This window comes from Hippocampus comes, unplaced genomic scaffold (assembly GCF_001891065.2).
Source record: "Hippocampus comes isolate QL1 unplaced genomic scaffold, H_comes_QL1_v1.1 scaffold501, whole genome shotgun sequence".
In the NCBI taxonomy this organism is placed as follows: Eukaryota; Metazoa; Chordata; class Actinopteri; order Syngnathiformes; family Syngnathidae; genus Hippocampus; species Hippocampus comes.
Window position 1 is genome coordinate 62,874 of NW_017805779.1, and position 15,514 is coordinate 78,387.

Sequence of the window (15,514 nt, forward strand, 5' to 3'; positions counted from 1 at the left end):
GAAAAGAAGGGAAATATAGTTGATGTTAACAGCAAGGTAAACGCGGGGACGATTAATCCCATTAATAACTCTTATTTGGTATTTAAATGGCAGGAGGCTTTCCTCCCGTGGCGCTATGTCACGTTTAATTTGACTTTAATTGCACAGTGGCGCTGCGATCTTCAAGCAGAATTAAGAGAGTCACGATATTTGCTTGGAATCTAAATAATTTAAAAGGGCTGATGATACATTGGATTCAGACGAGAAAAAAAAAAAAAATCAGCAGGTTATTACTGTAATTGTCCCTAACTACACAAAGAGTGGTAATAAAGTTGCAATTGTTTAAAGAACCTGTAGAGTGAATTCAGAGAATTTCCTCTAAATATGTCGTACACGTTTGAAGATAATTATACAATATAATACATCTGTATTTATTTAGCGCGTTCACAAAAGCCGCGGCTGTAAAAGTGCTGAAAAGGTTCAAATCCTGAGAACTATGTCGTACTCCAATGTGGAGATACAGCGTTAAACTATTTCCGTTCCCCAGATTTTTTGGGAGGCGGTGGCTATAAAAACGGTACCCGATGTCACACTTGGAAATCCTGCAGCACCTTCAGTTTACTTTTTTTTTTTTGCGACATACAGCTAGCTTGCTGTAGCTACTACTAGCTAGCTAGCTAGTAGTACTGTAGTATCAGAGTGTAGGCTTAGCTAGCTAGCTAGCTAAGCCTACACTCTGATACTACTACTTTCCTTTGGATAGCCCGCTGGGGTGGTCATTTTCGAAGGCCTCGTTGTTCACCCTGAGTGTGCACACGACACAGGGAGGAAAGCGGAACTGACAGGTACTGGCTTGTTAAATTGTACATTCTCGGTTAAACACAATGGAAACACTGAAAATAGATATCAATCATTAAAAAAAAAAAGCACTTCTCAAAAAAAAAACGCAGATAGGAAGTTAGTCACAATAAATAATCAAAATTGATGCAGGCTGTTGACAACGTGACCTCCTTGGCAGAGGTAACCAACGTTAAAAATAGAGCGCTATCAGTGTTTTGAAAAAGATTCGTCAAACGCTAAACGGGGCGCGAGGTGAAGTCGTTTTCCATCTTTTGATGGCGTGTCTGCGCGACACGCGACGCGGGAAAGGCAAAGGGGTCGCCGGCAGATCAAAGCGTCGGCGTCAAAGCGCTGACAGCCGAGGCGACGTCGGGCCTTCCAAATAGTCACGTAAACAGCTTTTTCCTGCTCATTTGCAAAGTATTACTCGTAAGCTTCCCCTCTCGTCGGCCTTGAAGTGTAATCACCTGAAACTAAAACCCTGCTTATTTCAAAGTTAGGGCTTTACTTTAATACAATTAGAAGCGCCGCCGTGCCATAATCAAAGCCCCCTTTTTGCTTTTGCCCGGCGGAGCTGGATCGGATTGAGGCCGGGCTCCCTTCACCGGATAACCTCGTCATGGTAGAACGGCGCTCGGGGCTCACTGGCTCTTTGCCCGCCCATGTTCCCTCCCCCTCACCTTTGCACTCCATCCATCATCGACGCTATTTGCCATCGTGACATCCGTCATCCAACATCCACCCTGTTTACCATCGGCGCATCCATCAACCTGGCGTCCACATGATTTGCCATCAGCCCTGCGCGGATGTGACGGCTGTGCTAGCATATGAAAGGCCTTTCCTTGACTTATGACAGAGCCACTACATTAGCATTGTGTTAGGAGTCAGAATATGGGATTAAAAAAAAAAAAAAAAGGCAGTAAATAAATCGTAAACCAATTTTCAACGTTACTCTGGAAATATGTCATGTCAGCATGCTTGGAAGTCTTTTCAAGTTTTGTTTGTACTAGCGGGAGTTTTGTTTACAACTCCGGTGTGGCTGGATGTTAAATTCCATCCATCCAACTAGACATCCATCCATTTTCTAATCCTCACAAGGGTTGCGGGCGTGCTGGAGCCGATCCCTGCTGTCTTCGGGCAACACCCCGAACTGGTTCATTTAGCTTTTTAGCATTTAGCTGTCCTCAAAGGCCATTCCTTGACATTCAACACTGCTGCTACATATGCGTGGTCAAAGTATGCAAATATATCATGTGTCATACTCTGAGCTAAAGCTTTTGATTTATTTTGTTTGTACAAGTAGATGTCTTTTTTTTCCGCTCCTGTGTGGCGGTATGCTAATTTTATTTAGCATTTAGCTGGCATGAAAGGCCGGTCACTGACCTATTATCGAGACTCTGCACTACTCCGACATTAACATTGTCGTAGGAGTTTAAGTATGTGATAAAAAAAAAAAAAAAAAAAGCATAAATAATTATAAGGTCAATGGTGGAAGCGTAAGTCCTCTTGCTGTTTCACTTGAAGTACATGCTAAAGCAGTTAGCGGGCGGTTCAGAAAAGAGAACGAGATGATCTTGACGCTATTAATTATGTTAACAAATCATTTTTAACCCTTTTTATTAGTTTTGTTTTGTAATAGTGGCTGTCTTTTTACCACTCCATGTTGTATTATAATTTTTAGCGCTTAGGCTTCAGCTAGCATCAATTGACGTGCTGTCATAACTCAACACTGGTTAATTACCATGAAGATTATTTTACATTGTCATGGGAGTTGGAATATGTGATGAAAGCAAGCACAAATAAATATTAAAGCTCAACAGATGAAGCGTAAATCAATTATCAGAAAATGTTAAGAAGTGAAAATTAGGCTAGCATGAAAGACAATGACACTTGACACTTTGACATGACAACATGCATTGCTGAATTAAAATCTTGAAAAATATTTTTAAAACACATAAATAAGTATAAAAGTTAACTTCCAGTATACGCTAAAGAAGTTAGCATTAAGAATTCAAGAAATGGAACAGAACCTTTAGCCACCGTGTCTACAATAAACATCCATTTGGATGCCAGAACCAGTATAAAAAGTAATTCATTCATCTTCATTCTTTTTTTTCTTGTGTATTTGCGCATGATTGGCCTAACATGATGAGGCATCACCTGGGAAAACTTCCAGTGTGACAAAGATCTCTCATCTGCGTGATGAGAGTGAACATGCCACGTGGCCCGTGGCCACGCACGCTTTCCACGCTTGTGCAGCACACGGGAACAAAGACGTTGTGGCATTGCATCCGAAGCTTTTCAATCCGTGGGGGGTGGGGGGTGCGCCAGTGCCTTCCGTTGGGTGCGCTAGACGAAATATGTAATGGTGGTTTGGTATGTTGTAATGATGTACCCTTTACTTTTGTCTTTGTTTAGATTTCTTTATTATTATTATTTTTTTTTGCAAGGGTGTATCCAAAGAAGGTGCGGTGCACCAACTCTGACGACGCAGAAAGGGGTGTGTGGCTTTAAATGTTTGGGAATGGCTGCCCCATCTTACGATAACCAACAATTTGTTTTCATTCCGTTGATTAGGGTTAAAGCAGTGCGGAATAGATGCTAATTAGCATTAGCATTAAGCTAGCGGACTGAGAGGCGGAGCTATGGTTGTTTTAAATACACAAAGTGTAATTCTTCTTGTTTTAATTGACAGGATTACTTGAACTGGGGGGGTGGCATTAAAATATCCCGAAGCATATTTTTTATGATTAAATTGTCCACGATTCGCCAAACTGCTGCGTGTATGGTGTGTAAATTCACTGTGTAAAAGTGTAAAAGAGTTTCACATTAATATATACAGTACATTTTTTAAATTATAATTCAATTACTTACCCCGGTATTAATCACTTCTCATTTGATAAATGAATAAATACATATTAACTAACCGGTTCTCGGGTGGGGGGGAAGAAAAATAACCTCATTACAGTATTTTGTGATTGACGATGGTGGTGCGCGGTGCGTTTGTCACCTTCTGGGAAAGAGCGGCCTTTTTTATTTTTTTTGTAGAGGAACGAGCTGCCTGCAACATCTGCGTTATGGATTTTAAAAGTGGTGCGTTGTCACGCAACGCTAACTCGCTGTAGTCTTTAAAAAAGGCGGCCAAGGACAAGGAGAAAAATGAATGCTTTCGATCGAGACAGAATGAGCCGAGCGTATCGCGTCTTCGCCAGAAACTTCATGAGGAACAGATGTCGCTAAAATGGCCCACAAAGTGAATATGCCACACACGTTTTGGTTTTGGGTGGCAGGGGAAGATTTCACAAGATATTTTCATGGGGACGACAATGAACACATTCAGGACGTTTTCACTTTGGGGTGTACTCGCTTTTGTTGCCGGCGGTTTCAACAATGAGTCGTTCTGAGAGGACACTTACGATGTACACGGGACTACTTGACATTGTAGCAAGGTTTTCAAATTTTGTAATGGAAAGATGGCAAAAATTGTCAAGGTTGTAATCACTTTTTTTGATTTGCTATATTTCCGATAAAAAAACAAAGCCCGTCTCTCTCAGGACAAAGTTCCATTTTGATTGCGACGCTCGGTATTATATCACACTCCGAATATTTTAACTTTGCGTTTTTGCATTTTATGGAAATCTCGATGACGGCCGAGAATTGCCTTTTGCCCACTCAACAAATTTTCCTTTTGTGCTATCTTTTGAGCATAGCGTCAAAGTTTGGTGACCGTTTCGAGAAGTCGCCATTAAAAAAACAAAAACCGAAAAAAAACGCTCAGGGGTACGCAATAAAGTGTCCAGTGAGTGTGCAAGTCATTCCTGTAGTGCCGCAGGGCAAGTTTGTATATTTTTCGGGGGGCAGGGAAAAAAAAAATCCTCCGGGCGCTCATGAAATGACTAAAAGGGAGATCCCGAAACGGGGCAGCGCAGTCGATGAGTGGTTAGCAAATATCGGTGTCGGAATGTGATGAATCTGGAAAGTAGTACCGTAAACCCCTTCGCCCGCCTCCATTGCGGGTTCCGGTTTTGCGGTATTTGAAACTCAGCCTAATTTTTTTTGGCCAAGATTAGAAGTCTTCTACCATCCATGAAATTTACAGGTGACCTTAATTTTGACTCTCTATAAATGTTTTTTTTCTATTTGTTTCTATACTTGAACTTTTTTTAAGTGTACGCAGTCCATAGTGCAAAAAAATAAAAATAAAAAATAAAGGTCAGTGAGTGCCAGCCTCTCAACGATAAAAATCAGCGCGCAGCCCGTCTAAAAATAAAACAGCTCGTGGAAGGCTCGGCAATGAAAAGAAGGGAGGGAAAAAGCGACGTGGAGTGTTGACAGCGTTTTGATTTCCCCCGATGACGTGGCTGACGTGACTCAGCGGCACTTTTTTGCATTCGGGGGGTGGGGGGGGGCCCTTTAAGAGGCGCTTTGTCGGGGAAATGAGCTATCGCCGGCGAAACAAATGAGGACGGCGCACAATTGCCGTCTCTAATCACAAGGGGGGCCCGGCTGCAATGAACACGCTTGAGCACGCAGACGAGCAGCACTCGCTCCATTTGCGTGACTTATATAAGACAACAAAGGCACTTTTTTATGTGGAGCACCGCCCCCCCCCCCAAAAAAAAAAATGCCTTCAATGCTAAGTTACACGCCTGTCACGTTCCTAATTACTCCCAAAGGGCAATGGTGTGAAGTAATCAAATTACTGTACTTAACGCTAACATCCTGCTCAGTTGCTATGGCGGCGTCCTATTTTACTATTTTATTTTTTTCCATTTTGATTTTTGAACGGCCGGCAGGAAATAATGATCTGGGCGAGTAATAAAAAAGGAAATATGGAATTAATCTTCTCGTCGTGGGACATCTTTACGATAAAATTAATGCTGATGGCGCAATCACCTTATACAAGTTTTGCCATGATTGGATTTGAGATGAGATGGGAAAAGAAAGGCAATAAGAGGGGGGGCGGGAGGGGGTGGGGGGGTTCGAAGATGAGTCGGGCATATTGACGTCTTGCAGTAATAATTTCGCCTTTTTTTGGCATTATAAAATTTTGCTCTAAAGAACACATGACATTTTGGGGGGGTTCCAAGTGAGGCTGCAAAAAAAGTAATTCACATAAAACTTGACTTTTTTATTTATTTTTTTTGACATCAGGATTTTTTTTTTCCCTTCTGTTTTCTGCACGGTGATAGCAGTGTAGAATTGAGCCTTCTGTGACTTTATTGCACAACCGAATCGAAAACATCCAAATCAACTCCAAAATAATGCAAGCGGCTCTCAAAACAAAGTGAAATTGAGTACGTATCAATCTGTATTTGGTTTCCGGCTTGGCTTAAGTGCTTTGTTTTGTCTCGGCAAGGTTGTGTACAAGTGTCTCTTGTAATGCTCCCTATAGCAAAACCCACTCACAAACACACGCACGCGGTCTAAATATTCCACATGAATCATGCTTCGGGTTTCACGGAGGATTTGCTGTTTTAGGACGTGTCCTTGTCATGTGTTTTGCTCCCCAAATTCCTTTCCTGCCTACCCTCTGCGGAGAAAGAAAACCGAGCCGAAATTGCTTTTGAAATTGTTTGAAGGCGCGGCGGCGGCGGTGGAGCTAATTAGCGGCGTGATTACGCTCGCTGGGACGGGAGCCACCCGGCCAAATGGAAGCGCTAATTTGGCAGAATATTCCAGAACCCGTGTCCGCAATTACCGCCCATTTGCATGTGTAATATGAGAGCCGTAATGGGCATGATTACGTTTGAATTCCCCAACATGATGCTGAAAACAATCACGACGGCACTTTTTTTTCCATTTGTGATTATTGCCACGTTGTCCTGTATTATCAGGCGGGGTCATTTTAATCATGTCAAAGATGTTCAAGTCAAGTTTTCCATTCATTTAATTGTTGTGTGGATGAAGAACATCATAAACTAACTAAAGATTTATATCGTGGTCAAATCAGAAGTGATGAAAGTAAGCTGTGGGGATCCGCAGGGATCAATTCTCAGACCAGTATGATTTATCTCGTATATAAATGATATCCGGAAGGTTTCAAAGTGAACCAAATGTGTTCTTTATGCTCAGAGCTTCTGAATACAGTAACAAGTAAACACTATGAAATGATGGTTTTGACCTCAAGAAACTATCGTGGGGGGACACTGTGTGCCTGCCAATAATTCATAATTTCACATATTCTTAAATTCTCCACTCTGGTGTCTTTTAAAACTGCTCCGTTTATGTTTAAAGTATATAATATGCTCCCTTACTGTGTTCAGAGGCTCTTCCAAGCTACTATGAACTGAGATGAACATCTATGTTTACAAATACAAAAAAAACAGAACATCAGTATGAAAATTCATTCATTCATTCATTCATTCATTTTCCGAACCGCTTGATCCTCACTAGGGTCGCGGGGGGTGCTGGAGCCTATCCCAGCCGTCTTCGGGCAGTAGGCGGGGGACACCCTGAATTGGCTGCCAGCCAATCGCAGGGCACACAGAGACGAACAACCATCCACGCTCACATTCACACCTAGGGACAATTTAGAGTGTTCAATCAGCCTACCATGCATGTTTTTTGGAATGTGGGAGGAAACCGGAGTACCCGGAGAAAACCCACGCAGGCCCGGGGAGAACATGCAAACTCCACACAGGGAGGCCGGAGCTGGATTCGAACCCGGCACCTCTGCACTGTGAAGTCGACGTGCTAACCACTGGACTACCGGGCCGCCTCAGTATGAAAATAAACAACCAAATTAAAATTGAATGCGAAAAAAAAGATTCTTCCTCTCAGATGTCAAAACTGGATGGAAAAACCAGGAGGAGAAAGAAAAAAAAAATCAATAGGGAGGATGAAGCAATGACTGAATCATTTCGTGTGGCTGCGAGACGTCAACAAGCTCATTGGACATGGCGGCTGAAAACTGCGTCTAATTGTTGCCTGAAAACATTAGCGGAGTTCAACTTCAGTGAGGCAGATGTTTTTGTCCTTTAATGCAGATTAAGCTTACAGGGCCAGTGGACATAATCACACACACGCGCACTCAGACACAGACACACACACACACACACACACACACACATCACGGGATGCACAGAGTGTGTTCTGCTTCCCCACTGTGGCACTCGAAACAAATTCCAGACGTCACCGTCCTTGCCAAATCTTTTTGAGGGGAAAACATGTTTTTGCCCCCGGAGGGGTGCGCACAGCCACGGGGCTAGCCAGCTAGCTAGCGTCGCGCTGGCTGCACCTGAACCTTCCCCCTGGCACAAATCGAAGTTGGGACCTTCCCATGTGTTGGATTTCGAAACTGAAGTCAATAATGTTTTAGTATCCCAGAATCTCACCCCCCTAAAAAAATGTTGAGGCAGCCTTTCACAATCTTTTGAAGCTTCTCACAAAGGAAAGACGACTCGCCTTTCACCAAGTAACACACCCCCTGTCAACATTTGGACAACAGCTGACACTTTTTGAGCCATAAACCCTCCTTCAACAACTTTAAATCAGTCGGTGCCCCCCCCGGTCAAGAGTTGACACACCCCTTCTCACGCAAAAACGGCGATCATAGCATTTCTCAATCTTCTTATTGAGCCATGCACCCCCTTCAACATCTGGACATTTGGTGCGCTACCTCGATCCCGAAAACGCGCCCATCCCAAAAACTAGAGTCAAAACAAACCCGCCAACCTTCCACAAACTTTTGAAGCGGCGCACCCTCTTCAACAATCTGGACAAGAGTTGGCACAACACTTCACAGGGAGCTTTCTGGGAAGGTTCCACTTGCAGCTGGTGGCAAACAGCGGATCCCCGTGGGAGCGTTTTGGCAGGCGGCCCCGAGAGCTTTGCGGAGTTCCCCCTCGAGGAAGTTCACGTCAGGTGCGTTTTTTTTTTTTTTTTATTCTCCCCCAACTCCAAAGCTATGCCGACACCTGCCCGCGGAAACACTGAAAGCTTGTCATGCTGGACGACGTCGAGGATGACGTCGCTCGTTGGCTATCAGTCACGCCGTTACCTCGGCAACCATCCGTGCGTCATCTCCGATAACGCCATCGCTCCATAGCAACAATCAATATTAATTATAGCAAAGCCTTTTATATGTTCACACAACACACACACCCACGCACGTACACACACACACACATACACACACACAGTTTATAGGTGGGTGTGAATGCATCACACTACAATCAACAGTTGAAAATGAACCCTGCTACATTTTTTTTTGTGATGGTTTTTTAGGAGTTATCATCACAGAAGAAAAAAAAAATCCCAATTTTGAGCCGTTCGCCATCACTGCAGTACCACGATTCGCCACAACATGGCCAGCAGCACTGAGCGTGAGATATAACGTCATTAAAATGTTATACAATGCTCACTTCTTTTTTTTTTTGGTCATATGCTGTTTATATGTTTTGCTGCGCCGTGTGTGTAAAGAAGCGATCGTTTGAAGATTTAGAATTACAGTCACAGCTACGCTAATTTAGCCATTCAATGGCGTTTCACAATATATGTTAGCGTTAAGCTAGTGGCCGTTTCTTAGTTTTTGTTGTCTGCTCTGAATGTGTTACTGCTCCGTGCGTGTGTGAAGTAGCCATTTGTGTGACGGTTTTGGAGTTATCGTTCCAACTGCGCTCATTTCTGTTAGCCCCTCTATAGTATTTCTCATTACGTTAGCGTTAAGCTAGTGATATAATAGGGTTTGGTTGAACGGTTTGATATTTAAATCGACAATGTTGAACTGTTTTTGTTCACGAATCAACCACTTGAAGCTAGCACGTTTTGCAGCTTCATTGGAGAAGCGTGAGCGTGAGTCTTTTCACTTCCTCCAAGTGATGTTATGTGACAGGCTTCTATTACTAGACAGTAACTGGAACATATCCCCCCCCCCCCTTTCCCCTGCGATGAATGGGAGTTCACTGCGATTGGTTTAATAGTGCCTCCTATTGAGCATTTTATTAAATAGTGACCACAAATGAGCTTCTTTGGGTTAAATATGTGTAAGATAATAGATGTTTATGGGTAACAAACAGTAAACTGTGGTTTCCTGCTCATCTGCATATCGCAGTTAAACTTTTATGACGCCACTCAGCTCATGCATACAGACACACAAGAGGGGGGGGTGCGGGGGGGAGTGAGGGGGAAGCCACAAATGTGAATGATTCCAGTTTAAGTCAACAACACAGCCACAATGGAAACAGAGAGGGTCGGATCAATAGGTGACGCCGGGGAAACTAATTTGCGGCGGGTTTTTTTTTAACGCCGCTACTCAACATAATGTGATGAACGGCGCGATTAGAGGAGCGCAATGAATAAATGCACGGCGTTTCAGAAGCGAGCCCAAGTGGCCCCGTTGCAGGAAGCTGTCAGCTCGGCCGGTTCGATTATGCGCGTGGACTCGCTTAACCCGTTGCAAGCCGCGCATGGGACTACATCCCAAAAGTATTGGGACAGCTACAGGAAGTAGCCAATCGCAGGGCACACAAGGACGAACAACGTTTCGCGCTCACCTTCATACCTAGAGACGATTTAGAGTGTTCCATTAACTTGCCGTGCATGTTTTTGGAAAGTGGGAGGAAAACGGAGTACCCGGAGAAAACCCGCGCAGGCACGGGGGGAACATGCAAAGTCCACACAGGAAGCGCCTGAGCCGGAATCAAACCCTGCATCCCTGCACTGTGAGCCCGACGTGCAAACCAGTCGCACCACCGTGCCGCCAGCCTCTCCGCTTGTTCAAATCAAAATTTTCCACCATTCGAGCACAGTCAGCATTGCACACCTCTTTTGGAAACAATGAATATGACATTGTCCAAAATTTGACACAGCATCTGCATCTAAAATGAATACCATTTTCCCCAAAAGTGGATGAGTCATGGCCTAAAAATGGCAACAATAGAGCCAAAAGGTAACATTTGACGGAAATAGTGAAGAGCAGAAAAAACTCATTTTTGTCGCGGGCCACATTTTAGTTACCGTTTTCCTTGCAGGGCCGTTATGACTGAAACCATATAAAGAAATCCAGAATAAATGTTTATTCATCCATTGTTTAAGTGACTGAAATAAAGGGGTTGGTCACAAGAAAACGCTTCTAGTATTATAAATGAGAATTTCAAATTTTGGTAGCGATTTTAGCAAAGCATCATGAAAGTTGCCATCTTTGATTTCCTTTCGCGGGCCACATAGAATGATATGACGGGCCAGATCTGGCCCCCGGGCCTTGAGTTTGACAGCTGTGGTATAGAGTGACATAACTAAACAACTGAAGTTATTCATTAAAAAAAAAATCAAAGAAATAAATAAACACCGTTGGAAACATTCATTACCTTGGCATTAACGCAGCTAAAATGGTTCGGAAAAAAAAAATATATCACGCAGAGAGCCTCGAGGTTTAATCGAGTTAAAATGACCTCACCGCTGGCCACCAAATACACCAGCAGCCCTTTTTTCAAAGCAGAGTTACCCAACACTGGCAGCCAACGGTTGATGAATGCAAACCGTCCACGGCAGTGAAAGAAATAATTCCGACTCACAATGAAGGTGTGATGCGAAGCATACATATTGTCCTTGCATTTCTCCACACACACACACACACACACACACACACACACACACACACACACAAAAAGGTGGGGGTGGGGCACATATAGGCTATATCTTATTTCTCCTGACGGGCGCCGGGCTCGGCCCGGATAACAAGGAAGCGGTCCGGAGGGAGGAGAAGTGGTGGGGGAGCTTGTAATAGAAGCTATGACAACGTTTCGCTGACCAGAAATGATGACATTTCGGCCTGCCAAATGTGACTAATTGGCCCGTGTGGACCAGGGCAAGGGAGGCCAGGGGGCGGCCGGGGGGGGGGGGCGTGCCCCTTTGAGTCCAGTTAGTGGCTCCCAAAAGACAAAACAAAATCTCTTTTGCTCTTAAATTACGAGCAAGAAGAGGTGGCGAGTGTGTGAGGGTACGCGTTGCTGCGCCGTGTGTGTTAAAGTTGTTGGAAGGTTTGGAATGACTGCAACACACACACACACACACACACACACAATTTGTCTTATATGGTGTTTTGCACGATATGTGAGCCTTAAGCTTTCGTTAGATGAAATGAACACTTGCGTAACGTTGAGCTCTCGTTTGTGTGTGACGAATCCACTGCTTGAAGCAAGCACGCTCGGCTTCTTTTGGGTGTGTGTCAGTCTTCTTTTTTTATTTTGTCCAAGTGATGTCATATGTTAGTTTCTCATTTGTTGAGAGCGCAAGAGTGAGAGCAGGAATCACCAAGTGGGGGAACCACTGCTCTAAGACATCCAGCTAAAACAAAAAAACATGGCACCAAGCCAGTCTCTTAAATATAGCGGGAGAGTGTCGTGATCTATTCATGCATTCGCGCATCGTGAAGCAAAAAACAAAAAAAACGAAACTAAAAAGAAGACATATGATTTGCAACATCTGTTTGTTGAAAAAAAAAAAATCAGATTTCAGCACCAGGTTGCCGTTCAAGCTGATTAAACACTGCTAACACACGCACACACACTCAAAAGAAGAACGATTTCAGTCAAGGCTTACAGCAGCCATCACGAGATTTATTTACATTGTGTCGCTACTCGCTCTTTCATATTGACTTGATATTTAGGTCGCGGAGGAGCCGGAGACTATCGCGGAAGGTTTTTGGCGCAACCCGGATTGGTTGCCACAGTCAACAATTGCAGGACATCTCGCCATCGTCGACAAAAGTCATTCTCAAACCACAAAGTACCACCTAAAAAAAAAAAAATAAATTCCAGAGCGCTCCAAGTAAGCACCGTGATGACCCGCATTCAAATGCACAAAGCGAAGTCAGTCCGAGTGTTCATGGAAATCACATGACTGAAAGTGACCGTAACGCAGAGTTTAAACTTGAACACGTACCCTGAATTGAGAAAATTGTCCTAAAATGTTCAAGACGACTATTTGGGAATTGATTTTTGGCCAGTGAGCCCACCAGGGCCGTAGCTACTCTCTGACCAGCCCGCATCTGGGGGCAAAAAATTCCGGGAAACTTTCCTGCCATTTTGAAAAGAATCCGTCTTGGATTCTTACAGTCAATGTCAATCAAAATCACAAACTTTCTCACCATGATAAATGCCGTGTCACTTTGGCCACCCCGTTGAAAAAATGTTGGGCTATGCCCACTGGAGCCCAGACTTTGGAGAATCAATGGGTCCACCCTGGACTGGTTGCCAGGCAATCTCGATGTAATAACAACAACATTTGGAAGTTGGAACTCCTGCCGAGCCGAGAGTCCAACCCACATGTGCTCACCACTTTTGCACTGTCCAATATTCAGTTCATATCCCAAGACGAGACAAAAGTATTTTGGAGTGCCGGTCCACTGAGATGCAAAACCAAATTTACACCCAAAAATGATGGCCACCTTATGAAAATATTAAACTAACGCTATGAAGTGAGCATGATTATCTTTTACAATGTTTGTATCGGGTATCATCAGGTGTACCTAATGACGTGTCCACGAGCTGTGCCCGCGTGTGCTGATCCCGACGTTCACGCAGTCGCAGACGTCAATCATCCCTGTCAAGGCAATCTTCCAGTCACATTGACAAAATAAAAGCCGCCGCAGCTCGCCTTACAAAATAAAAGCCACAGGTGCGTTTGGTTGTGTTTGCGCCACCTCCTTTTATTTGTGCAAATATTAACAGTGGTAACCTGCATGGGGCGGCGGGAGGAGTGGGGAGGTCTCTTTTCATCCGTGTGGCCACGCAAAAGAAAAACACAGTCCGCTCAGCAGCAAATATTCCAAAAAGAGAAAAAAAAACCCACTACAAAACAAGACAAGAGAGAGAAAGCACAAACCTGCGAGCTCGGCTGCAAGAAAAGTCCCTGAACGTCCCCTAAAAAGCAAAAAAAAAAAAAAAAAGGGAACAAAAAGGACTGCTAAGAAATCCACTGCACACCCAAAGCAAAAGAGCCACAAAGAAATCAAAATAAAGACAGAAAAATACAAGAAAACAGGAAAGAAAAACACTCCCACCCTTCCCCCCCCAAAAAAAAAAAAAAAAAAGACCACAAGACACTAAAAACGTCTGCAGGCTGTCGAGCCTGGAAAGCAACGTGTGGCGAGGCAGCAGAACAAGTGCATGCTGGAAACTTGGAGGAGAAAAAAAAAAAAAAAAAAAAAAAACCCCCCCCGCCACTAGTATGCCAGCCAGCGCTTCATTCACACAACACCAGCGGCAGAAGGAAGAGAGAAGAAAAAAAAAAAAAAAAAAAAAAATGTACTCACCGAGCGTCGGGAGTAAAAGCTGGCTGTTGAAAAAGCAGCTGAAAAGCGAGTGGCTGGCTCCGCGATGGCGTGTGCGTGTGCTCTGCTGTCATGTGACCCCCGCTTGGCTTGCGTCGGGGAGCTGAAGCAGCTAGTCCTTATCGCGCCATATCTCAGCGCCGCTCCGCCCGCCCGCCTGGATGCGTGTTACTGCGCGCTACGGATGACGCCGACGACGTCCTCGCCCTCTCTCGCTTTCATCCGCGCCAGGCATCGCTCCATCCGCCGGATGCGCTTTTCTCCCGTGCGCTCTCGGGGGACCTGATTGGACAGGAGGCGAGGAAAGGGGGGAGGGGGGAGGTGAGGGGTGAGAAGGAGAAGAGGGTGTTACAATTGAGGGAGTGGGGGGCAGCAGGGGGGTGGAAAGATGAGGTACCAGCGTGCAGACGTTTGCACACCACCGAAGGGGTTGGAGCTGTCCCTGGTCCTGACGCTGATACGACTCAATGTGCAGCGGAAGAAATACGTCAAGTGGTTGTTATGCGGGAATCGGAAAAGGAAAAACGGGACTTGTTCTTTGGGTGAGCGGTTGCAAGTCTTAACGCAACAAAAACAGAAAGAAAAAGGAATAAATCAAACAGGGGCTGGGACGGATTAAGGGCATTGCGTTGGGGAAAATGAAGTTGCTTTGGTGAAGTAAATTGAGTGGCGAGTCTGCGTCGTGTTTATTATTTCCGTTTTCAACTGGGTATTGAAAAAAAAGAATTGTGGAGACTTCCAGAGCAGTAGAAGTCCCTCGAGTAAATGATCGTTAATCACACATGGAGCGCCACAGGGCATGTTGCTCGGTCCTCATTTGTTTGCCTCATTCTCCATTCGGGCTCGGCGTTGTTAAAAAACGAACAATTCAAATGAGTTTCGATTCTTTCGGGTGCAATTGGATTTGATTTAAATGTGCCGATATCGATTCAGGCAGGGAGTAAAAATACACCAATTGGGGTAAATTTTGCAATGGAACATCTGGAAATGAAAATTTGCGATGAACTCAGTTGTGACCTTGAAAGTCGCGGATTGCACTGAAAACGTGAAGAGTAAAGCACACAAACTTGGAAAATGTCATAAAAACTTCTTTGCATACATGGCGTACATTCTTTAAAAAAAAATGTAAAAAGTAACTGAATATCAATTTACTCGCAATGAAGTGAAAAGTGATCACTCTTTTTACGAGTATGAAACGTTTTTTTTAATTTCATTTCCTTCAAGGGATGAATAAATTGTCATCTATCCATTCAAGTCTCCTCTCCCCTCATCATTTTAATTATGATTACATTTTGTTTAATGACACGCTGCATCGCCATTATCTCCCTCCGAGGGTCCCGGCCAACGGAGAGGCGGCGTCACAATCCAAGATGGAGTTGTGATGACGGGTAAAGGGCGAACCCCGACGCGTCAGGGGGC

The 15,514-nt window shown here is 44.3% G+C and overlaps 1 protein-coding gene across 4 annotated transcripts in view; it reads right to left on the reverse strand.

Moving 5' to 3' along the window:
- The window catches only part of ralyl (RALY RNA binding protein like), a 43,017-nt gene extending 28,629 nt beyond the window's left edge, over positions 1-14,388 (reverse strand). For 2 of the 4 annotated variants that reach the window (XM_019884791.1, XM_019884788.1), the window contains exon 1: positions 14,078-14,388. The gene's annotated coding sequence lies outside the window, so the exon portion shown is untranslated. Of the gene's footprint in view, positions 1-13,291; positions 13,619-13,647; positions 13,686-14,077 lie in introns of those variants that run through there. The other 2 variants (XM_019884789.1, XM_019884790.1) reach the window with 2 other exon arrangements.
- Between the last annotated feature and the right edge of the window lie 1,126 nt (positions 14,389-15,514).